At 36.3% G+C, this 25,996-nt stretch overlaps 1 protein-coding gene across 12 annotated transcripts in view; it reads left to right on the top strand.

The window, feature by feature from the left end:
* ADGRL3 (adhesion G protein-coupled receptor L3) overlaps positions 1-25,996 on the top strand; it is an 809,555-nt gene that overhangs the window by 159,818 nt on the left and 623,741 nt on the right. For all 12 annotated transcript variants that reach the window (XM_059160370.1, XM_059160378.1, XM_059160333.1 and 9 more), the window contains exon 2: positions 16,006-16,074. The gene's annotated coding sequence lies outside the window, so the exon portion shown is untranslated. The remainder of the gene's footprint in view (positions 1-16,005; positions 16,075-25,996) is intronic.

The raw sequence follows: 25,996 nt of genomic DNA, 5'->3' as shown, positions 1-25,996 counted from the left end.
AGTCTACTGTTACTATTTCCCAAAGTTTTGTATAGCCATTTATCAATGAAAAAGCTCATCCTTGTATCCTTGTATATTTTAATTCAGAGCATAATATTTGACACCAATATCTTGTGACGAGCCCTTAACCACCTTTCCCCCTGAATTTAAATTCTGTATTATTGATAGAATTGTCTAGCTTGAGGAATTTGATAGATCTCATTTAGAACTTTAGTTTGAGTGCCTGTATTACTAGGATATAGCTTTTCTGTGTAAGAGTCTGTTGGTGTGAGTAGCATTTGTCCTACCTAACATTAGTTTTAGAGGAGATGACTGTGATCATCATCATCATATAAGTCTAGTGGTACGCTTAGAGATGTTCTGGCTTCCTACTCCCAGGAGGGGAATTTTCTCTTTCAATGGTGGAAACAAGGACTGTGTTTTTGAAATTTTATTTTTGTTTAAAGATTTTATTTTTATTTATTTGACAGAAGAGAGAGAGAGTATAAGCAGGGGGAGGAGCAGGCAGAAGGAGAGGGAGAAGCAGGCTCCCCGCTGAGCTTAGAGCTGGATGCCTCCAATGCAGGGGCTCGATCCCGGGACCCTGGGATCATGACCTGAGCTGAAGGCATATGTTAACTCACTGAGCCACCCAGGTGCCCGTTGAAATTGTATTGTTAAAAACTATTGTAATTATGCTTCTTAAGGCTATAGGAGAAAGTTATTAGCATTAACATAACTAACAAAGCTAATTAAATGATTATTATAAACTTGGTAAGAAACAAAAAACAAGTATATAATTTCATAAAAAGTGTCATGAATTTTTACATCTAAATTTTAAATATCTAAATTTTACATTTAAGTCGTATATTTACTCCAAAAAAATGTAAAGATTAAACCTCCTTGAAACAGTTTTATGATGGGTGTAGTACAAAATACTATCAGAAGTGGTTACATACTCTTTTTGGTTCATTACTAAAAAAATGCACTGATACCTACACTTCCTTTGGTCAGGATTCCTGAGACAAGGACCTCAATTTTTTAAAAAATCAATTGAACCAAAAGCTAATAATATTTAGTTATTTAGGATTTTTTTAAAATTTGAAAAAATGTTGCTGTTTGCCAAGTATTTTTCTGGCGGTGATACTCAGTTATCTCTTAAAATGGCTAGAATTGTGAGCCTATCCGTTATGATGCCCAATATATGTGTCATTTATTCTGTCCTTTGTGAACATTGTAGATACATTTTTTCTTATGACTCTGCCATTTTATAGCTCTCTTGTGTTGAGAATGTTTTACATTTTTTGTGCAGCAGATTCATCACCTGTGGAATGGTACTCATGTCATATAATTTATAAATAAATATTTTTAAAGTACATGCATGTGAAATGTCAATTGTAACTTTTATGGCCTTAATAGGTTAAAAAATTGTGCCTGTGATGTGCTAAATACTGTTCTCGGCTTTCACATGGATGACTTCTTTTAATCTTAATAACACTTTCAAATAGCTCATAGTCTCGATTTTATACATGAGCAAATTGAGACACAAACACTCCAGGTTCAAGCTCAGTGTCAGAGGTAGAGCGTGTAGTCAGCATAGCCAGGCTTTATGGGTTAGTTATTGTTACTACATATACATTTTATGTATTATGTGGATAATCGGCGATAAAGTTAATTTGGCTGCTGGTCAAACCACTCCATAATGGTATTTCCTGTCTCCCAAGGGATTCTCATGTGGTGGCTCATACATGAATGTGAAATAATGAACATACAAAGCAAGATTAATGTTGTTTGTTTTGCATAAAATCCTGTTGTGCATCTCTACAGCTATCAGTTCTTTTTAAAAATAGTGTATACCTCATGTTGTTTGACGATTTATTTATACAACTCTGTTTCCACAGGGTATTAAGTTTCATAGGAAGCAGGATTCTCCTGTTGTAGATTTTTATAACACACAGGATATTGCAGTGTCTAAAGCAGAGGAGATTTCAAATCAGTGTTGTGGGGTGAATGAATGAATGCATGAAGCCAGTAGCACAGATGGAGAATTGGAGAAGGATGTTCTAAATGTGGGTGACCTTGGATACAAACGGGTTAGATTTACAGGCAAGGACAGGGCATTGGAGAGATCACCAAAATTCAGTAATAACCATAAAGTTAGTGTAATGTGACTTGCACTGGCCTTCATGGTCTTCATGGGAGTAAGAATACTCCTGTTCCCATGTTTTTAAAACTGTTACAACAATTATGAAAAATCTTACTTTTAGCTTTAGGTTGAATTTCTAGAGGGAACATTAAGCGCTAGGAAATCTCTAAATAGTCCTCCCCCAAACTCCCAATGCTTATCTGGTAAAGGGAATGAAAGATGAGATGGGTATTATTGGCTAATATCATTATGTTCAAGCCATAAAACATGGTTATGACATTATGACTGCCATGCAGATGGTACTGCCCAGGCATCTTCCAAACCAAAGTTGGCTGTTCTAAACAGAAACGAAAATGAAATGAAACAAAACAAAAAAGACAAAACGCAGATTCTAATACTGAGTTTACTTGACTACTGGACTTTGGAGATCACCATGCCAAAAGAAATCTTTTTTTTTTTTAAAAGATATTATTTATTTATTTGACAGAGATCACAAGTAGGCAGAGAGGCAGGCAGAGAGAGAGAGAGAGAGAGAGAGAGGAGGAAGCAGGCTCCCTGCTAAGCAGAGAGCCCAATGTGGGGCTCGATCCCAGGATCCTGGGATCATGACCTGAGCCGAAGGCAGAGGCTTTAAACCATTGAGCCTCCCAGGCACCCTGAGAAATCTTTAATGCCATCTACCACTCACAAATATAACTGACTTATTTTAACTGTAAAATCTAATTTGCTTTAGCTCTGCAGAGCTGCCGAAGGGACTAATAATACTTTAGGAAACGGACAGGCATAGAGGAGGCTCCACAAACACAGGCTATCTGATGGTTCAAGATCATTTGAGCTAAAATACCTCAAAAAGAATCATATCCACATATTGGAGACAAGGAAAGTGTACCGTCCTCGGTGTCGTCTGTGCTTTACATTTTCACGTGGTCCAGGAGTACTTTGCAGGGGTGCCTTTTTCATCAGGAACTCTCAGCTTTTGGATCAACAGAAGTTTTGAGAGGACGCTTTATGGCAATTAATCTAAAGCTGCTTCTGCTTCAAAACTAAAAGTAGTTCGGAGCACTCAAGCTCTGCAGCATGGTATTTTCCTGCCTAAAATGGGTAGAACTGTGGAACGCCAGTTGGTGTCCTTTGAAGTGGCAAACACTCCCCAAAAAACTAATTTTCCTTATCTCTCGCTCTCAAGTAACGGAGAAAAAACCGAGTATTTCTATTTTGTATAGTTAGAATTCTATATAATGCAACATTTTCACTAGACAATGAAGGTAGATTGATGAGAATAATGATGAAAGGAGGAAAGATAATATTTATAGAGCTTATTAGAAAAGCAATTATCTTGAGGCACCTGGGGTGGCTCAGCCGCTTAAGCGACTGCCTTCACCTCAGGTCATGATCCCAGCATCTTGGGATTGAGCCCTACGTTGTCCTTGTTGGGCGCCCTGCTTCTCTCACTCCCTGGCCCCCCTCGGCCCCCCTCCCCAGCCCAGCTTGTGCTCATTCTCTCTCTCCCTTTCTCTCTCTCAAATAAGTACATAAAATCATCAAAAAGAAAAGCAATTAATCTTTTTGAAATTGATGATAATCGAAGTTTCTTTCTTTTTTGAAAATTTCTTTTAAATTCCAGTATAGTTAGCATACAGTGTTATTTTGGTTTCCCGTATACAGTAGAGAGATCTAACGCTTCCATATGGCACCCGGTGCTTATCAGGACAAGCGCGCGCCTTAATCCCCATCACCTGTTTCATCCATCCATTTCACGCTCCCCTCTGATAATCAACAATTGGTTCTTAATAGTTAAGAGACCGTATCTTGGTTACTCCTCGCTGTCTCCCTCTTTCCATGTATCTCCTCCTTCTACCCCCGCATGTCTTCTCTCCCCCCTCTCCCTCTCTCCTTTGTTCTTAATTCTTTTGTGAAGCTCATTCATGTTCTCAACAAATTAGGCTACTTTTTAGATACTGGTTTGAAATAGGGCTCACGGTTTACAATTCGATGATAGTGATTTCGGGATATGCTAGCTACCCTGGAAATAGAGTAGTAGTTTTAGGGGCGGAAATAAGACATTTTATTCTTTTCAAAGAAAGACCAGTGTTTAGTTGTGTGTTTTGTTTGTTTGTTTGTTTTGTTTTTTGTTTTTTTAAACAACACTTTCTCTTCCAATATGTATAGAGTCAAAGCTTCTAGGTTTGTATGAAGTCACAATTTTATGGAACATTTAACTGGCAATAATTAGGCTAGTTTTTACCATCAGCCACATAAACACCAGTGTGTATTGACACATTGTGAAGGCTCAAGCTTTGTGCAGCCTGACATGTTGCTGTCTGAGCTGAGTTTTAATAGTGCATCTGTATCATTTTTCCCAGTGGAAAATAACAGGATGTTGCCTTGTAATTTTTTTTTTACTACCCTATAATAAAATATAGCCATAATAAATAGCATCTAAACAAATAAAGCAGATTTGGACTCAATCCATTTTGCCTTCATCACTTAGTACGGCTCAGGCTTTTAAGTAGTTGTGTATCCTAAATTGGCTTAATTGGATCAAGTGGCATTTGACTTTCTTTGCCTGCAGTGAAGCAGAGAAAGATTTTATTTTTATTTGCTATTTAATATTTAGGTAATATTTTCAGTATATTTGCCTTTGTACTCCATTGTGCTATTAACACAGTTTGTCCAGATTGTAATCTAAATTGTGCTTTTGATTACATTAGTTGACCTCTTAAGCTTATTGCTGTTGTGTTGTTATTGTTGCTATTATTATTCTTATCCCTAATGTTGATAATTAAATATTTTCAAACCAAGAGTGCTGTACATTATTAAGAAATTGTACAATTGGCTGTGAGTGTTCTGGGAGCAGGAATAATGTTTAATTCAATTTGGTGGCTGTTAGCTAGCCCAGTTCCAGGTTTACTGTGGCTTTCTATGCTGGATTGATTGTTGAATGAAAATAGCTATAAATAGTTTTTTTTTCTGAACTTGGGATCTTAATACATATAAATGTATTTTAAGTTTTCATACATTTTATCAAATAAATTTTAAAGTTGAAGTACAGAATTTAAAAGCTGTTGCCTGGGGTTCCTGGGTGGCTTAGTCTTTAAGGTTCTGTGTTCAGCTCAGGTCATGATCCCAGGGTTGTGGGATCAAACTCCATGTCTGGCTCCCTGCTCAGCCGGATTCAGAAGCCTGGTTCTCCTTCTCCCACTCCCCCTGCTTGTGTTCCCTCTTTCACTGTATCTCACTCTGTTAAATAAATAAAAACTTAAAAAAAAAAACAAAAAACCAAAAACCTGTTGCCTATTAGTAAGGATTTTACCAAACATCAAGAAAAAAATCGATTTGGGGGCCTGAAAAATTTTTTCAGCCAAGTTTTTAAACTTCTTTGGTCTTTGAAGCCTGACTGGGGCCGGATCCCATGACCCTGAGATCATAACTTGAGCCAAAAACAAAAATTGGATGCTCAACTGACTGAGCCACTCAGGCACCCCAGTATTTATTATTTTTAAAAGGCCAATGAAGAAATATTCTCCTCCACCCGCCCCCCACCAAAGAAACAATTAATTAAAAAGATTCTAGTGGACACTGTTTGGAAGGAGTGATTCGGATTTCCCCCTCATGGGTATGTGATCTCTAAATAACTTAAAATTTGTATTTTTATTCTCATGATTTTATACATATAATATATACAAATAAAATAAATACTTAAAAGTAATGTCCTCAAAAGGGGTGGGTAAAATACATGCAGACAGACACATATCCTTTATACTTAATCAAGGCTGTTAACTTTATTTTTTAAGGCTGTTAACTTTTAATTGTCTATATAATACCCGTAAATTTGACCTTACTAATTTTGAATTGTACATGAGTAAAACTTCAGTTACAGCGAGTCTTGCTTGGGTGGGGGGTTCTTTGGGTGCAGAAACATTTCTGAAAAATTGAGGGAACTATCCACCCAGTTAAAAGTGGCAAAACTCGGGGCGCCTGGGTGGCTCAGTGGGTTAAGCCGCTGCTTTCGGTTAAGCCCCATGATCTCAGGGTCCTGGGATCGAGTCCCGCATCCGGCTCTCTGCTCAGCGGGGAACCTGCTTCCCTCTCTCTCTCTCTCTCTCTACCTGCCTCTCTGTCTACTTGTGATCTCTCTCTGTCAAATAAATAAATGAAATTTAAAAAAAAAAAAGTGGCAAAACTCCAGATGTTTGATAGTTTGAATAAAAACTTTTTGCAGAGTTCCTTTGATGTAGTTTTCAGTTTTCCTCAGAACTTTCAGTAATTGTGGTGGGTGTTTGTCTGAATGGTGCCTCTGCTTCTGATTTCTCATTGTTAGAATGCTGGAGTATGTAAAGAACAAGTCTTGAATGAAAAAGGTCTCTCTCTCTGTAGTTAAGTTCATTGGGTTTTAGTGTAGTGTGAGATTTTTTTTTTCTTTTAAATATATTTTCTGATTTAGGACTGTATGTTAAATTGCTCTGATTTCCAGATGGTGGAGTCTCAGGTAAGGTACTTATTACAGTGTAATGCAAAGCATACCATTTTAAAGATTTCAGTATTGAAGATTTTCTGCTTGAAATCTTATACAAAGTGGGGAAATAAAGCTTCATGTAATGAGCTACAGGCAATGTAAGAATGGGACAGAAAAAAGGAGAAAGCAGAGTAGCAATGTAGTAGAAATCTGATATTTGATATGTAAGCAGATCACTTCTAGTTCACCAAGTTTTTTTTTTTTTTTCACTTGCTCAGAAGCCTTTCTTTACTTCCTTCTTTCTGCTTTTTGATCCCACACCCTGCACCCTGCACAGTTGGAAAGTCCAGAGGACTTTCGCAGAGGCAATTTGTCAGAAGCTTTTTAAACTTTGGTTAGAATGCATTTATTGATTTTTTTTTTTTTTTAAATTTAAATGACCGGAGGAATGATGATTTTTGGAAGAAGCTTATCTGAGATTCAGCATCTTGCTGGGCAATCCAGACTCTTTTAAACCTTAGAGAATACTTCATTAGACACCAGGTTCTCATCCTTTAAAACTTAGGATTCCAGCATACTGGATTTTCCATGAAATTGATATCAGCTGACAATTTGGCCTCATCGACATGGGAGATAAAAATCATTTTTCTAGAACTGACAGAAACTGCATAAACATATAAATATCCAATCATGAGTCTTTAGAAAATACTTGGTACCACTCATTGCACAATAACTTATTCTTAGGCTATTTTCACTATATATAATAGTTTGAGATTACACCATTGACTAGAATGGCCATAAAGTTAAAGTATTTTTTTGTGAACTAAAAAAATCTGATAATTAAGGAGAGGATAATGTTTAAAGAAAAAGATCTTTTCATATATCTTTTCTTTCTAGGCATTTTTAAAGTTCCTTGTTTAAATTTTGAATTTAAAATTTGAATTTAAATTTTGAAAATGAAATGAAACAGAACAAGATATAAGTAATGGGGTGGTTTTCAGTGTGTTCTAACAATAAATGATTATTTAAAAGTATAGAATATAGGTATATTTTATTATAAATAGCTTGGTAACCTCTACTATTGTAGAATTTGGAAACTATAATTAGGATGCAAATATATGTAATTATAGGCTCTTTTGAGGGGGTAAATGCACAGATTAAATTGAACGATTGCTTTTTTTATGATAACTTGAAAGCTGTTTCTCAAGTAGAGAAAGAAAAAAGGTACATTGCTGAGGAAATAAACCTTTCTGGAAACCCAGAAGTCCTTAGGGTTAGAACAGCAGGCTGCATAGTCCAAAAATAAGGTAAGGTGTTGGTTGATTCAGTCCTAGACTAAACTCAGAAAAAGAGATGTTTGTGGGTATGAACGTATTGTGTTAGTTTTGGATACCTGGGAGAGAATAATGTCTTTGCCTTTTAGGATGTTTATACCTCGAAGGCATATAGCAGAAACAAATCCCTGGAATAAATACCATTCCATTGCTCAACCTTAGCACATATCTGCCGGGATGAGAGTTTTAGGGTTATGCATGCCATTGACTTCTGATGAACTGATTCATTAGGACATTTCCCTTTCTGTGAGGAAGAAACAATCTCTGTGTAATTGAATTACAAATGAAAGGAAATAAGTAAAAGGGCTGATCTTTTATTTTGATTTTAGTAAATACAAACTCTTCTCTATGAAGGCAAGGTCTTTGTATATATTGCTCTAATGCTTGATATTGCCCAGTGGATGATAGATAGTAGACACTAATTAAGGGTTCTTCTTTTCCCCTTCTCTTTGTTTTCCTTTCCTGTCTTACCCTACTTTATCCTGTCCTGTCCAATATATTCTGTGCTATCTTCTGCTCCCCTCTGTATGCAAGCAGGCAAACTGTCACCATAATAATTTTTCCCCTATCTTCCATTAATTATGACTTATTCAAAACAAAATGTAAGAGGTTCAGTCATTCATAAGTGAAAATGTTGTGTATAATATATTCATTAAGTTTTCAAAATTATCTTGTGTTTTGGATTATCTACAGTCTTTACCCTCTATTAATAAACTATGAGTTGTCTATGTAGTATATATTTTTTAATATCATTTATAGATCTGTAGGCTAGTCCAAAGAATACCAATTATATTTTTCAGTGAAGGAGGGTTATGACTCATTTATTCTAATAATCAAATTAACGATAAAGATACTAAGGGATAGAAAAGATAAGGAATTTTTAATAACAGAATAAGTAGTGGGAATGTTTTCATTTTACAATTGATTTTCTGGTCACACATTTTTTTCCTTTCATTCTTCCCTTCTTTTTGCTTAGTTTGCTCTTCTTTCCTTACTTTTCTTCTTAAGTGTTTAAGGCTATAAGTTTACTTTTAAGCACTGCTTTAGCTGCATAAATCATGATATGCTCTGCTTTAGTTTTCCTCAGTTGAATAATTTATCTTCTGGTATCTTTGATATATGAGATATTTATAAAGGTTTTTTTTTTTTTTTCAAATTTCCAAATATGTGGGGATTAAAAAAATAAATTTCATTCTCTTTTGGTCATATAATCTACTTTTATGACTTTGCTTCTTTTAAATTCATTAAGGTTTGTATTATGACCTAAGAGTCTAGCTGGAGGCTGTGGGGAGAGATAGAATTTCCAGGCAGAAATAATTTGTTTGGTCTAAACAGTTAATTTATTGGATGACTGGTCAGTTTCCATAGTCCCGAAACAGTTGTTATTGTCAATTTTGTCCAGTTTTACATTGATATAAAATTGCACCTGAGATACCCTTTTTTATACAATGGCTTACATTCTTGGGTGCTGAAAATGATCACATGGGGAAATGTAGCACATTGAGGACTAAACTTTGTACTTTTCATTTAAAATGCACCAGAAGTTTATAGACCTGTTTGTACCTAAAGTGTTGAGGCTAATTTCACTGGAGAATAAGACCTTAGTATAATATTAGAATAATATTCAACGTATAAGTGTAGAGAATTGCACAGAACAGCTCTTGATGCACTAACAAGCCACTCTATCTGGAATAATCTGTCTCAGGAGCCAGTTAACAACCTAGACTGGCTGATGTGGAAATTCTGTCTGGTGGGGTAGTGTTCATAATAGGAAATAATGTATTCATCCTATAGAGGATCTTGAAAAGCCAGACCCTATAAAAATGCTGTTTTGTGGATTAATGAGCAGAAATCGTCCTGGGGAGGGTGCCTGGGTGGCTCAGTGGGTTAAGCCTCTGCCTTCGGTTCAGGTCATGATCTCAGGGTTCTGAGATCGAGTCCCGCGTCAAGCTCTCTGCTTGGCAGGGAGCCTGCTTCCTTCTCTCTTTCTGCCTTCCTGTCTGCCTACTTGTGATCTCTCTCTGTCAAATAAATAAATAAAATCTTAAAAAAAAAAAAAGAAAGAAAGAAATCATCACGGGGAAAACGAAGTCTCCGGTTGTTCTGGCAGCTGTTTGCAAGGTAGACAGGAGTGGGGATAAAATGGTGCTACACGAATAAAAAGGTGCTATTCCTACAGCTTGCAGTATTCCAAGTGTGGGGGCCTGTGGTAACAACCGGAAGTAACAGGAGGCCAGACTAAGTGTAAAATGCCTTGGGATCTTGTCTTAGTGCCATCGCCTGATAACTGATAATCTTTATCAGTTGCACCTTTCTCACCTGTACAATTATTGGAAATAGAGATGAAAACCAAATTTGAACAGTCTACTAAGAAAATAATGTTGGTACATGATGATGGTTATTGATAGGGGGTGAAAGTAGAAGGTATTTGAAGATAACTGGTGGATTGAGAAACTGAGAGTGGGTGGTTGGAAAAAGGATGTGAACATCATAACTAAAGAGACAGCATTGGAAGATCTAGTTGAAGATATGGAGGTGGAATGTCATAAATGCAGTTATTGTGTTTACTTCCTGTGTTTTGACTCATATTTTCTTATTTAACTTCCAAGTAATTGGAAATGATAGACGGAAGGCTATATACTTCTTTTTACAGTAATAAAATTGTGGCAACTAGTATTTAACTGTTCAGTTCTAAAAATGATTTAAGGACTCTCATTGACCAAAAAATTATATTACCTTAGAAATAGTTCACTAATTCACTGTAGTTTTAAAAAATCTCCGTTTTCACTTATCTTAAAAAAAAAAATAACAGTCATCTTAGGCTGAGAAACATCTTTTAACTGACACTAAAATGATCTTTATTTTGTTTTATTTTTTCTAGAAGATTTTTATTTATTTATTTGACAGAGATAGACACAGTGAGAGAGGGAACACAAGCAGGGGGAGTGAGAGAGGGAGAAGCAGGCTTCTGGCTGAGCAGGGAGCCTAATGTGGGGCTTGATCCCAGGATCCTGGGATCATGGCCTGAGCCTGAGCTGAAGGCAGACACTTAACAACTGAGCCACCCAGACACCTCTTATTTTATTTTTATTTTTTTTTTTAAAGATTTTTATGTATTTGTCAGAGACAACACACAAGTAGGGGGAGCAGCAGGCTCCTGGGTGAGCAAGGGGCCCTGTGCGAGACTCCTGGTATCATGACCTGAGCTGAGAGGAGACACTTAACTGACTGAGCTACCCAGGTGCCCTTAGAATGATCATTTTAAAGTATGTTTGTACACATGAATTCTTCATTGCTTCTTGAACCTTTACTGGAAAGTTCAGTAGGAGATGTAATGTAAATATAATTAATGCCTCATAGACCAAGAAAATAAAATATATTTTTATTGTAATTCCAGATTAATTTTTACTTTAATTTCCTGGAATCTCATTTAAATATTAGAATACCATCAAAAGAAATGAAATCTTGCCATTTGCAACAACATGGATGGAACTAGAGCATATCATGCTTAGCGAAATAAGTCAAGCAGAGAAAAACAACTATCATATGATCTCCCTGATATGAGGAAGTGGTGATGCAACATGGAGGCTTAAGTGGGTAGAAGAAGAATAAATGAAAGAAGATGGGATTGGGAGGGAGACAAACCATAAGTGACTCTTAATCTCACAAAACAAACTGAGGGTTGCCGAGGGGAGGGGGTTTGGGAGAAGGGGTTGGGATTATGGACATTGGGGAGGGCATGTGATTTGGTGAGTGCTGTGAAGTGTGTAAACCTGGTGATTCACAGACCTGTACCCCTGGGGATAAAAATATATGTTTATAAAAAATAAAAAAATTATAAAAGCAAAAATAAATAAATAAATAAATAAATAAATATTAGAATACCAAGGTACCTTTATAGTAATCAGAGTTATGAAATTCTGAGATGATTATTTCCAAAAGAATTCATTTATAGAAGCATAATGGTTTTCATAATAAACATCCTCTTTTCAAATCTAGACAGTGATCGCCAATATAATGCTGTTTCAGAAGCTGGAGGGTATAGACTGAATTTGAATTACTTGTATTCACATTCTGACTTTGCCACTCAATGTCCCAGAATATTTATTTGTAAGATAAACAAGGTAATGTTCATACTAATCTCAGAGGAATTTTATAAAGGCAAAGTGAGACTATAAAGTCCTTAAAACCTTAAAAAAATTAAGATTAAATAGGAATATAAAATGTTCAAAAATATGGAGTATTTAAAATTTAAAAATAATACAAAAAGTGTCTGAAGAATGTAGTCAGTTTCTTTTGCTTTCATTCTGTTCTCACGCCTCAACCACAAGGTAAAAGATAAACTCCCTGTGAATGTGATTTTTGTCTGTTTAGTTCACTTCCGATTCCATAGCACCTAGAACTGTGCCTGGGCACAGAGTAAATATTTGATGAATGAATGAATGAATGTTGCTCTACCTTTTTTTTTTTTAAAGATTTTATTTATTTGTTTGGCAGAGAGAGAGTGATCATAAGTAAGCAGAGAGGCAGGCAGACGGGGTGGGGGTGTGGGGGGGCGCTTGATCTCATGACCTGAGCTGAAGGCAGAGGCTTAACCCACTGAGTCACCCAGGTGCCCCTATTGCTTTACTTTTTATACTTGCTATCTCGTGATTAGAAAATTTCTTTTGAACATATATCTTTATTATGTATTCCTTCTTTTTAAGTTGGTCGATGAAATCTTATAATTTTATTTTCCATTTTTGCTGTCTTATATATCTGCTTTTTTACAAGGTTTTTTCTAAAGCATGGATTAATTTAGCTTTTGATTTTTCATTAAAGCAATCTAGTGTCAGGTATTTCCATCTGACTTGTAAAGTGTACAGAGAACTGCAATAACTGCTAGTGAATTTCTTTTTGTGTTACTTTTGAATGTGCTAAAAATATGAAGATGCAAACACACTAAATTTTCTGTCCATTCTTAGTGCTTCCTTTGAAGTGGTCAAATTGTTCAAGTAACTATTCTAGTAGCTCCTTTTAAGAATCCCTTTTAGAGCAAGTTTACTAATTGGACTAGAAATTTAGGCTAACACTTTATGCTGATAGAAGAGCATCACTTGATATGATAACCTTTTCTTCTCTTCTGTTTGGTTTTCGGTTCTCTTTATGCATGTGTTTATCCCCCCTTTCCTTTTTCTGTGATTTATCTCTGACCTGGTCTCCTTCCCCTTAGGAAGCTGTGACCCTGCGTAAACTTGTTCTGCTGAGTTGTCTACTAGCTCTGATGTGCCTAGAGGGGCTGTAATTGGGTAAATCACTGAGACACTGAATAGCCAGATTGTAAATTGGGGATTCTGTGATCTTCTGAACAAAGAGAAAATGGACCTAGAAAGATGATTATGCAAACAAACTCAAAGACATATAATGGTGTATTTTTGTTCCTCGTCTCAATTTATGTGATGCCAATACAGTTTCCAGTCATTTCTTGCAATTTTTTTTTTTTAAACTAAAAAGAAAATGTTTTGTTTACCCAGTCAGCATTTTTGAGGCCATGTTAAGTGCTTGGTTCTAGGAGTGGTAATACCAATGGAACTAGTCACAGTCCCTATTCTGAAGCAATTCACATTAGAGTGTACGGGTTCAGCCAAATAGAAGAATATACACAGGGTGTGCGAGCATCAGGGAATCTAGGATTGGTTCTGTCTGGTGGAGTCCGTTTGGTGCTGTTAGGGAGAACTTTGTGGACTATATCATGCTTGGATTTCAGAATTTATTTTCTAATTGGTTGAAGCAAAATCTCCCAGGTGAGGGTAATTCTAGGAGAGCGTGTGCTGTCATTACCTGTGATTGTTCAGACATTGTAAAATATTCGTAAGATCGAATGGGCTTGTTCTTCAAAAACCAGGAAACAATACCTTATGTGTACAGCCAAGAAATTGCCTTAAAAATTGCTCTCAGTTGCCTGTTCAAGCTGTCAAGCATACCATTCGAATATAGAATGGATTGCTCTTATTGTACGAAACCTCACTAACTGGGCAAATATGGGTAGTTACTCGCTGGGAAAAATATAGCTTAAAATCCTCACACAAAATATAATGCTTTTTTTTTTTTTAAGATTTTATTTATTTATTTGACAGACAGAGATCACAAGTAAGCAGAGAGACAGGCAGAGAGTGGGTGGAAGCAGGCTTTCTACTGAGCAGAGAGCCCGATGTGGGGCTCGATCTCAGGACCCTGAGACCAAGACCTGAGCTGAAGGCAGAGGCTTTAACCCACTGAGCCACCCAGGTGCCCCAAAATATAATGCTTTTAATAGTGAATATTTTTATACTAATTTGTTTTCATATATATCTGATGGTAATCAATAGGGATTCTATTAAAGGCAAATTTAATTTTAATTTTATGTTAATGAAGTTCTGCATATATCTAATTCCTTATCCATTTGGGGACAAGATTATAGAATAGACACTGGATTTAGTCATTGTTTTGGCACATATATGATTATTTAACCTTTTGCTAATAGCTTACTGTTACTAATAACTTAATAGATGCTATGTAGCATAGTAATTAAGTAATGAAGCCGATGCTCATAAAAAGGACTTAAATGGACACACTACAAAGTTCAAAACTTGATATGACAAGTGCAGGACCAACAGAGGACATTGAAATCCCAAAGAAAATTCTTTGAAGGACATTACTCTTTTGTTTTGTTTACCTTTTTGGTAAAATGTTTGTCATGTCGATATTAATTTAGTAAGAAAAGAAATAGAAAATATATGGTAATGTAAAGGAAATGAAGACTAACATTATCCCTATAAATACACCTTAAGTAAACTCTTTTTTGTTTATTCCTTCCTATTATTTTTTCCTATTATCTGAATTTGTTTAAATTATTGTAATCATGGTCTCCATGCACATGAGTTCACAAAGCACGTATTTGTATATATGATCAAGTCGCAAGATATATATTAAGGTGTTCCTCAATTTTTTTTTTCCCCCACAACACTTCTGATGGTAAAAGTAGATTAAAGACATCATAGGATCTTACTAGAAGTATCTGTTGAGGGGATGCCTGGGTGGCAGAGTCCTTTGAGTGTTGGACTCTTAGCTTTGGGTCAGGGCATGATCTCAGGGTTCTGGGATTGAGCCCGGAGTCAGGAGGCCGGCCTCACCCTCAGCGAAGAGTCTGCTTGAGGATACTCTCCCTCACCCTCTGCACCCCCCCCCCCCCCGCTCATGTGCGTGCTCTCTTTCTCCCTCACTCTCTCTCTCTAAAATAAATAAATAAATATTTTAAAAAACAAATAAAGGAAGATATAAGTTCTAAAAATAAGTTCTATGAGGGTGCCTGAGTGGCTCAGTTGGTCGAGTGACTGCTTTTGGCTTGGGTCATGATCCCGGAGTCCTGGATGGGGTCCCGCATCGGGCTCCCAGCGCCAGCAGGAGTTGTCTTCTCCCTCTCACCTTCTCCGCCAGCAGGAGTTGTCTTCTCCCTCTCACCTTCTCCTCTCTCATGCTCTCTCTCACTGTCTCTCTCTCAGAGAAATAAAGAAAATCTTAAGAAAAAAATAAGTTCTATGAGTTCTAGGAAATTCACTGGTTTCTTGCAATGGACACTTACCTTTTCTTTTCTTTCTTTTTTTTTTTTTTTTAAGATTTATTTATATGAGAGAAAGCATGAGCAGGAAGAGCAGAGGAAGAGGTAGACAGTCTCAAGCAGTCTCCACTGAGATGGAGCCTGCCCTGGGGCCCGATCCCAGGACCTGAGATCATGACCTGAACTGAAATCAAGAGTCAGTTGCTTAACTTGATGAACCATCCAGGTGTTCTTTGCATCTTTTTAAAATTAATTTAAATTTCCACACCTACCAAATTCATTAATTATTTTCAGTAAATAATACAGTAAATTAGATAGTTGAAGATAATGTTTCAGAAGTAAATAGAATTTTATTTTTTATACCATGGTTCTGCTGCTATACCTCAAGCATTGTGAGAAAAAAGGCACTTGACCAATAAGAAAACATACGTTAAGTATATGCAAATAGTCCTAAAAGTATAGCCATAAAGTATTATTTTTTCTCATCATCTGATGTATTTTTTTTTTTTTACAGAAATGTTTAAATGTTCAGTAAATCGGAGGAAAAGAACATGGACTTTTAGCAACTGAAGAGCAAATTAAGGTAACTTTTAAATAATTTTTGCCAATCATAATTGTTAGTAATTTCAAAGTGTATTTAATATGTTTTCATTGAAGTTAAGGTATGTTGTTACGAGGATCATATTGAAAATTGTTTAATGAGTTACTTAAATGGAATTTTGTATATTTTGGGGAAGACAAATTTGTCTTGGGACAAATAAATTTACATATTTAGATTTGTTTATTTGTTGCCAAGAATTATCAATTTTATTTTCCAAAAAATATACAAAATTCCACTTACGGAGGTATACTTAGATGAGCAATAAATGTGTTATGAAAAATAATTTATATTACATATATTAATAACACAAATTATTTACATCTTTTTCAGCAAATCATTTGAAGGCAAGTAGGCCTCTATATTAATCAATCAGTAGTAAAATTGGAATTTCCTTTATTCTTGAAGTTACCATGTTAATTTCTGTAAAGTGACTTTGTACTATCTAGAATACAAATTATTATACTATCTAGTACTATCCAGGATACAAATTATTATAAATATACAGCTTAAAAGCAGAAATACCAGTTTTCTTATCCACGTTAAATCATATTCATTTATTTTGAGTTGTTTATATAATGGTATATATTATAAGTTATTATAAGTCTATTTTCAAAGATTCTGTACCTTTTACTCAAAAAGTACTGAGTGATTTAAGAATCTAAAAAGACTTTAAATATTGCACTCACCTTTGTAGGCACTAAAATTTCCTGTTGATATTCTTCTTTTAGATATTTTTGCCTTAATTTCTTTGTCACTGCTTTCTTCAGCACATTCATTTACATGGGCAAGCATGATTTCCTATTTCCCACGGCAGATATGTTTGAATCTACTTTATTTGTATTTACTAATATATCTATACATTAACATATAAACTTTGCAGATATTCTTTTACAATGTTGAATATGAAATGGGTTTTTGGTACTTAGTAATATAAATTAGTTAAATTAATAAATTTAACAAAAGGCTGATTTAATAATCTTTTTCAAAAAATTCAGCTGTGCATTCTTACGTATGGTTACTTTGGAGAAGTTAAACACTGGTAGGAAAGATCTGAAACTCTATAGAAATTTCTATATACATTTTATAAGAGTCACTGGCAAACTATTAACGAAACAAAAGTGGGAGCAAGTCACTTTAGTTGGAGGCTCTTGAAATCTTCATAGAAGTTATGAAATTCACTGAGGGGTTGTTGAGGTAGAGAAGGTGAGGTCATGCATTCCAAGCCAACAGAAGAGCTTATGAAAGAATACACAAAGGAACAAGGAATGGCCATCGAAAGACTGATATTTCTAATGTTGTTAAAGGATTACTCATGCAGTGAGACAGTGTTAGGAGATGAGTCTGGAAAAGTAGGTTTGGAGCCCCCAGTGTAAGTATCATGTTTGCCGGACTAGAGCTTAATTTTCCAGCCAAGACATCTCCAGAGGGCTTCAGGGTATTTATAGGGTTGTGAGAAGAACATTTCAGAACCTTTCCTTGTTGTTCATTTTCATTGCAAACTATAAGAAAGAACTAAGACCTTATAATTAATATAACAACTGCTACAGGCACCCAACTATGAAGTTTCTAGAGGATTCATGGACGGTTTTACAGTGTTAAATGATTAACAGTGTTTGTTTCATTGTTTTTTAATTGTGATATAATTTCTATACCATTAGTTCACTCCTTTAAAAATTATACAATTAAGTATTATTTAGCATATTCACCAAGTTGTGTAACTATCAGTACTGTCTAATCTGGAATATTTTAATCTAGATTATACTCATGAGCAGTTACTCACTTTGGCCTCTTTGCCCTATTCTCTGGCTGCAGCTAATATACTTTCAGCTTCTATGGATTTATCATAAAAAATGGAATCATACAATATGTGGCCTTTCGTACCTACCCTCTTCATAATGTTGTCAAATTTTACCCTTGTTCTGTAAATCAGAACATAATTTCTTTTTGTGTCTGAATAATATTCTTTTAGATGGACATACCATGTTTTGTTTATTCATTTATTAATTGACAGATGTCAGGTACTTTTTAAATGCTTTTTGTCTACTATGAATAATGGCTGCTATGAACGTTTGTATACAAGTTTTTAAGTAAGCATATATATTCATTTCTCTTGGTTATATACTGGTGGTAGAATATATGGCAACTAAATGTTTTACTCTTTTTTTTTTTTAAGATTTTATTTATTTATTTGACAGAGAGAGAGATCACAAGTAGGCAGAAAGGCAGGCAGAGAGAGAGAGAGAGGTGGCGGGGGGGGGGGGAAGCAGGTTCCCCGCTGAGCAGAGAGCCTGATGCGGGGCTCGATCCCAGGACCCTGGGATGATGACCTGAGCTGAAGGCAGAGGCTTAACCCACTGAGCCACCCAGGCGCCCCTAAATGTTTTACTTTTTGAGGAACTAACCAACTGCTTTCCAAAGGGGCTGCACCATTTCACATTCTCACCAGGCATGTGTTCAGATTTCACCCTATCCTTGCCAAAGTTTTGGCCAAAGCCCAAAGGTATTGTTACTTCGATTATAGCCATCCTAAGGGAAGTTAGGTCATATCTCACAGCATTTTTATGGGAGTGACTGTTTTTAAGACTATTTTAGTGTACTGATATTACATGAGTTTGGATAAGTGCATTAATTGAATTAATGTCAGTTTTTAACTACACTACTCATATCTAGACAATTGATTTTAGAAGTGTTAAATAAAGATTACAAATGAAAGAGTATTTGATTACTATATGCCCAAATAAATAACAACAATGATAACAAAAAGTGTGGGGCTCCTGTGTGGCTCAGTTGCTTAAGCATCTGATTCTTGATTTTGGCTCAGGTCATGTTCTCAGAGTCATGAGATTGAGTCCTACATCGGGCTCTGTGCTCAGCACAGTCAGTTTAAGATTCTCTCCCTCTCCCTCTGCTTCTCCCCCACCTGCTTGCACTCTCCCTCTCACTCTCAAAAAAAGAAAATAAATAAATTTAAAAATAACAAAAAATGGAAGAGCAGATATTTTCTCTACTTGTATGATGGGATTTAAAAAAATATATTTAATATAAACATTAATGATATATTTATATTTATTATGGATAGCTAAAAACTAAAATAATTACCAACACTATAAAACAGGGATTAGTATCTTATTAGTGATTAAACCTGTCCTAAGAACAAATTTTGTCTCGACTGTAAGTTAATGGTAGACACAACAATGTGAATACAAGATTTAATAACCTCCGGAGCACAAACAGCTAGGTTTTCCAGCAGCGTTTAAAGTCTTGTTCAATCTAGTCATTTACTGATTTTTCACTGAACTCTGATAGATGTTTAGGAGCCTTATGTGAGATTTCTTGGAGAGGAGGAATAAAATCAATGGAGAGAGCCCAGAACTTTCCACGGTGTGCAAAATGACTGAAATCACACATGAAAAATTATATGGCAACAATAAAAATGCATTACTTTCTCAGTAAATACTATTGGAAGATGATATTAAAAATATTGCTTTTATCCAAAATGTATTCAGATAAACTATGTTGAATGAAAGGTTCCTTTTATTTTTCTTTAAGATCTTATTTATTTATTTGACAGAGAGAGAGCATAAGCAGGGGGAGTGGGAAAGGGAGAAGCAGACTCCATTCTCAGCAGGGAGCCCGATGTGGGGCTGGTTCCCAGGACACTGGGTTAATGACCTGAGCTGAAGGCAGATGCTTAACTAACTGAGCCACCCAGGTACCCCTGAAAGATTCACTTCGAAGTTTTTGTATTTCCATATCAATTTATAACCTCTTTATGTCAATTTATATTTGCTAGATTTTCTTAAATCAAGATTTTTTTTTTCTTAAATCAAGATTTTAAAAAAATATTTATTTATTTATTTGAGAGAGAGAGAGAGAGAGAGCATGAGAGGGGAGAAGGTCAGAGGGAGAAGCAGACTCCCCATGGAGCTGGGATCCTGACGTGTAGGACTCCATCCTGGGGCTCTGGGATCATGACTTGAGCCGAAGGCAGTCGTTCAACCAACAGAGCCACCCAGGCGCCCCATTAAATCAAGATTATTTATGAATAATTCATATATAGTAAAATCACTCTTTTTTAAATGTACAATTCTGTCTTGACAAACACATAAGGCTGTGTGAGGACCACTGAAGTCAAGATAGAGAATATATCTGTCACTCTGAAATTTCTCTGTGCCCTTCTGTAGTTTCCACTTCTCCTACCATTTCAGCTGGAAGAATTTCTAGCTTCATTCTATTTTAGTAATGAAATAAAAAACCAGTCCTGAGAGAAAGCAGAGCAAAGGGATAAATTTTAGAGACAGACACTATATATGACCTTGGAGGTGTTGCTTATCCTCTCTGGACTTCAATTTCCTTATTTTTAATATGGGGTGAATAACAGAATATACTGTATATCATTTAAAATAGAGCTAGGTATATCTAAACACTTACAAACACTAAGTGCTTGTAAAATGAACAGTAATTTTTTTAACCTCAAAGGAAGGATGTACTGGAGAAAATATAGTTTCCATAGTAAATGACCTCTGAATGGATTTTTATCCATTGAAATATTCATCCAATAAAAAATATTTTAACCGTCCAATAAAAAATTATTTACTTATTTATTTGACACACAGAGAAAAAGAGAATGCAAAACAAGCTGGGGGAGGGATAGAGGGGAAAAGGAGAAAATCTCAAGCAAACTCCATGCTAAGCATGGTGTTCGATGTAGGGCTTGATCTCACCACCCTGAGATCGTGACCTGAGTTGTAATCAAGAGTTGGATGCTTAACTGACTGAGCCACCCAGGTGTACCCCTTTGAAAGGATTTCACCATAAAATGTCAAATCAAAGTTTTCAAAATAATTAAAAATAAATAAAGTAATATGTAATAATATGACTTTTCAGAAGCATCATTTTCAGGGGCACTTGGGTGGCTCAGTGGGTTAAAGCCTCTGCCTTCGGCTCAGGTCATGATCCCAGAGTCCTGGGATCAAGCCCCGCATCTCGCTCCCTGCTCAGCGGGGAGCCTGCTTCCCTCTCTCTCTCTGCCTGCCTCTCTGCCTAGGTGTGATCTGTCTGTCAAATAAATTAATAAAATCTTAAAAAAGAAAAAAAGAAAAGAAGCATCACTTTCAGAAAACTTTTGCTTAAGAGCTCCGTTCTTCCGATTCCTTGAACATAAATCGCTGGGAGTGAATCTTGACTTTTCTTTTGTACACATTGCACATCCATCAGCACATACCATCTGACCACTTACGAACACTTTCTTGTCTGTTACCTGCATCCAGGTCACAGTCCCCTCTTGCCTAAGGAACTACAACAGCCTTGACTTTTCCTCGCTGCATCATTTTTTTTTTTAAGATTTTATTTATTTATTTTTAACAGACAGAGATCACAAGTAGGCAGAGAGGCAGGCAGAGAGAGAGGGAGGAAGCAGGCTTCCTGCTGAGCAGAGAGCCTGATGTGGAGCTCGATCCCAGGACCCTGGGATCATGACCTGAGCCGAAGGCAGAGGCTTTAACCCACTGAGCCACCCAGGTGCCCCCAATCGCTGCATCATGTTATGCAGAGCGCTCAGAACCCTGTTCCAGTTCCAGGGTCCTCTGCACTCCAGCTCTCTGACTTCATTGCCGTTTGCTGAACACGCTGGGTCATTCGACTTGGGATCCTTAAGCGTATTGGTTCCTCCCCCAATCACTATTCTCCTCATGTTTAGTTCCTACGCTTTAAATATCCTCTTCTCATGGCAGCCTTCCCTCAACATCCTATTTAAAATTGAAATTGCCTGGGGGTACCCCTCTGCATTCCTCTCCTGCTTTATTTTTCTCCGGAAAATTATCATAGGACACACAATTTTGTTCATTGTCTCTTCTCATTAGTAAATAGATTCTAAATATTTTCTCTTTATAACATCCATTTAGTTTCTATTTTTAAGTGTCTTTATATTGGACAACAGACCTCGATATTAGAAAGATGTGGGTATTAGAAAGGTGGAGGAACTGTGGGGGTACCCGCAGCTCCAGGCATGAGGATTATCTGGGAAATATTTGCAGTAGCTTAGGTCAGGTGATGAAGACTTGGTTTAAGGCAGCAGTCCTGGGGACTGAGTGGTATTAATTCCTTTGAGACTATTTAGAAGGTAAATTGACAGGTCTTAGTGACTACATTTTGGTAGTGAGGATTCAAGTCTCAGTGGGATGAGACTCAGGTTGGAAGTGATAACCCAGTGCTGGTGTCACCATTTACTAATCTTTATAGAGCTTTCTTTGTGTGTTTTTTAAACAATAATAATAATTAATTTTTTTTACAGAAATAACATTCATAGCTAGATATTAATTTTTATCTCTAGATAACAGTGATTGCTACTCATGTAACACCTTGGACCGGGGGTCATTAATTGTCTCATTTTTCTATTTGTTTATAGAAATTAGAAAGAAAGTTTTGGTTTGCTATGAAATTAAATTTTCTAATTAATTTCAAAACCAGTCAAAAAGTGTAGGATGTAAAAACTGGCCATGGGCAGAGTAAAAGCACATTAATTATTCAGACAGTCATCCCTGCTTATTCCATTCCTGGAGATATAGTGGCTGTCAGAATCTGTCAGCTGTAGAGTTAGTGCCCTTCAGAATTTACATGCATAAATGGTGACCTTTGGAAATTTGCATAAAGATAAGTCTGGCATTCAAATGATAGCTGCCAGTCAGATGAGCAAAGCAAAAGTTGTCAGCCACTACTTAAACTACAGAATGGGCCATGAAGCAGTAAACACAAAATAGAGTATGTACAAAAAAACAGGTAGTATTTTTTCACGAAAAATGAAAATAAAAACTTAAAAAAAAATTTATTTATTTATTTGAGAGCTAGAACGAGAGAGAGAGAGAGAGAGAGTGAGCATGAGCGGGGTGAGGGGCAGATGTGGGGCTCCATATCAGGACTCTGGGATCATGACCTGAGCCAAAGGCACACACTTAAATGGCTGAACCACTCAGGGTCTCCAAACCTTTTTTAATAGAGTTTTACAAAGGCTAAATCAGTTATAACAGGTAACTTAATATCTGTGGATTTGTATTTTTGGTAAACATAGCTTTATTCACTAAACATTTTTGTCAAAATTTTTATATCTTAAAAGTATTCAAATTTTAATAATTTAAAAATGTTAATCAGATTTTATATTGTAAAAGTGATGCGTACTCATTATAGAAAATTTAGAAAGTTTTGCAAAGAGAGAATATTAATATTACCCATAGTCCCATAACCAGAGGAAACCATGGTCAGCATTTTAGTGTATATTCATGGTTATCTTTTAAATAAACAAATAGATATACACATATATGAGGATAAAAACCTATGTAACTACCTTTTTACTGTCATCTTACTACATTTTGTCTATCATAAATTCTACTGAGATACATATTTTATACATTTTTTGTATTTAAGTGATTATTCCCTCGAATAGATTTTTAGTGGTAGAATTACTTGTACTAGTTTATGACTTTTTAAAAAAGTTTTTGATATGTTTTGTTAAAATTTACTTTCGACTTCTACTTTTATGAGATGTCAGTTTACTTGTGTCCTGATCTTCTTCCTTTAATCATTATTAAATGTGGTATTTTATTTTTGTAAAAGATTTTATTTATTTGACAGAGAGAGAGAGATCACAAGTAGGCAGAGAGGCTGAGAGAGAGGGGAAAGCAGTCTCCCCACTGAACAAAGATCCTGATGCGGGGCTCGGTCCCAGGACTCTGGGATCATGACCTGAGCCGAAGGCTGAGGCTTAACCCACTGAGCCACCCAGGCACCCCATACATATTGTATTTTAAATGTCTGATAAAAGCTTGCCATTTACCAAGGGAAGCAAGGGCAAAAATGAACTATTGGGATTTTATCAAGATCAAAAGCTTTTGCACAGCAAAGGAAACAGTTAACAAAACCAAAAGACAACTGACAGAATGGGAGAAGATATTTGTAAACGACATATCAGATAAAGGAATAGTGTCCAAAATCTATAAAGAACTTAGCAAACTCAACACTCAAAGAACAAATAATCCAATCAAGAAATAGGCAGAGGACATGAGCAGACATTTCTGCAAGGAAGACATCCAGATGGCCAGCAGACACATGAAAGAGTGCTCCATATCACTCGGCATCAGGGAAATACAAATCAAAACCACAATGAGGTATCACCTTACACTAGTCAGAATGGCTAAAATCAACAAGTCAGGAAATGACAGATGCTGGCGAGGATGCGGAGAAAGGGGAACCCTCCTCCACTGTTGGTGGGAATGCAAGCTGGTGCAACCTCTCTGGAAAACAGCATGGAGGTTCCTCAAAATGTTGAAAATAGAACTGCCCTATGACCCAGCAATTGCACTACTGGGTATTTACCCTAAAGATACAAATGTAGTGATCCAAAGGGGCACGTGCATCCGAATGTTTAAAGCAGCAATGTCCACAATAGCCAAACTATGGAAAGAATCTAGATGTCCATCAACAGATGAATGGATCAAGAAGATGTGGTGTATATACACAATGGAATACTGTGCAGCCATCAAAAGAAATGAAATCTTGCCATTTGCGACAACGTGGATGGAACTAGAGCATATCATGCTTAGCGAAATAAGTCAAATGGAGAAAGATAACTATCATATGATCTCCCTAATATGAGGAAGTGGTGATGCAACATGGGGGCTTAAGGGGGTAGGAGAAGAATAAATGAAACAAGATGGGATTGGGAGGGAAACAAACCATAAGTGACTCTTAATCTCACAAAACAAAATGAGGGTTGCTGGGGGGAGGGGGTTTGGGAGAAGGGGGTGGGGTTATGGACATTGGGGAGGGTATGTGTTTTGGTGAGTGCTGTGAAGTGTGTAAACCTGGCAATTCGCACATCTGTACCCCTGGGGATAAAAATATATGTTTATAAAAAATAAAAAAAATTTTGGTAGTCTCTGCCTTTTTCAAATACCTTTCCTTTTCCTGCTGTGGCAAACAAGGTAGTGACCACCCTCATTTTGGAAACAGAACTCTTCAGTTTTTCCATCTTGAACATGTTCTTTAATTTGGTACTTTGGTACTTTGAAGATAAGACAAAAAGACGAGGTGAGAGTGAATGGCATGGATGAATATTCAGCGTTTTACTTCTGTAGTTAACCTTGAATGCCATTGGTATGTGAAAGTACTAGTCCAGTCAGATCTCTGAGAAGGTTGTGATGTTCATGTTTATGTTCTGTTACTTCTTCTTCTTCTTTTTTTTTTTTAAGATTTTATTTATTTATTTGACACAGAGAGAGCAAGAGATCACAAGTAGGCAGAGAGAGAGGGGGAAGCAGACTCCCTGCTGAACAGAGAACCCGATGCGGGGCTCGATCCCAGGACCCTGAGATCATGACCCGAGCTGAAGGCAGAGGCTTAACCCTCTGAGCCACCCAGGCACCCCTGTTATTTCTTTTTTTTTTTTATGAATAAACCCTGAATTAGGAGTGGCCTGGATAGAATCTTGTGTCCTGATACTTGTACTTTACCAGATTTTCATTTAAATCTGTTCACTGCTGCCTTTAATACATGGTGGTGAAAAAAAAATATTATGGTGGTTCAAGAAAGATTTCTCATTTCTGCCCGAATCAGGGATGCTGTATTGAAAGAGAGAAATCAGCTCTACGCTATAAATATTTATAGATTGTGATTTTGTGCCATGGCTAAAAGCTAAAAAAAATCTCATTATTGGCTATTTCCTTTTTTTTCTTTCCAGAGAATGATTTGTTCGTGACTTTTTAAATTAGGCATGTGCATTTAAAACTTTTTACTGAGTACATATATTTAATATTAGCCATTGCAAATATTTGAGGAATTTTAATGAATGTATATACATATGCAACCATGTCTATTATTTATCTGCCTATATACTTTTTCTAGCCATCTATGC

This window comes from Mustela lutreola, chromosome 1 (genome assembly GCF_030435805.1).
Source record: "Mustela lutreola isolate mMusLut2 chromosome 1, mMusLut2.pri, whole genome shotgun sequence".
In the NCBI taxonomy this organism is placed as follows: Eukaryota; Metazoa; Chordata; class Mammalia; order Carnivora; family Mustelidae; genus Mustela; species Mustela lutreola.
Note: the sequence above shows the minus strand (reverse complement) of the source record. Positions and strands in the feature narration are given on the sequence as shown.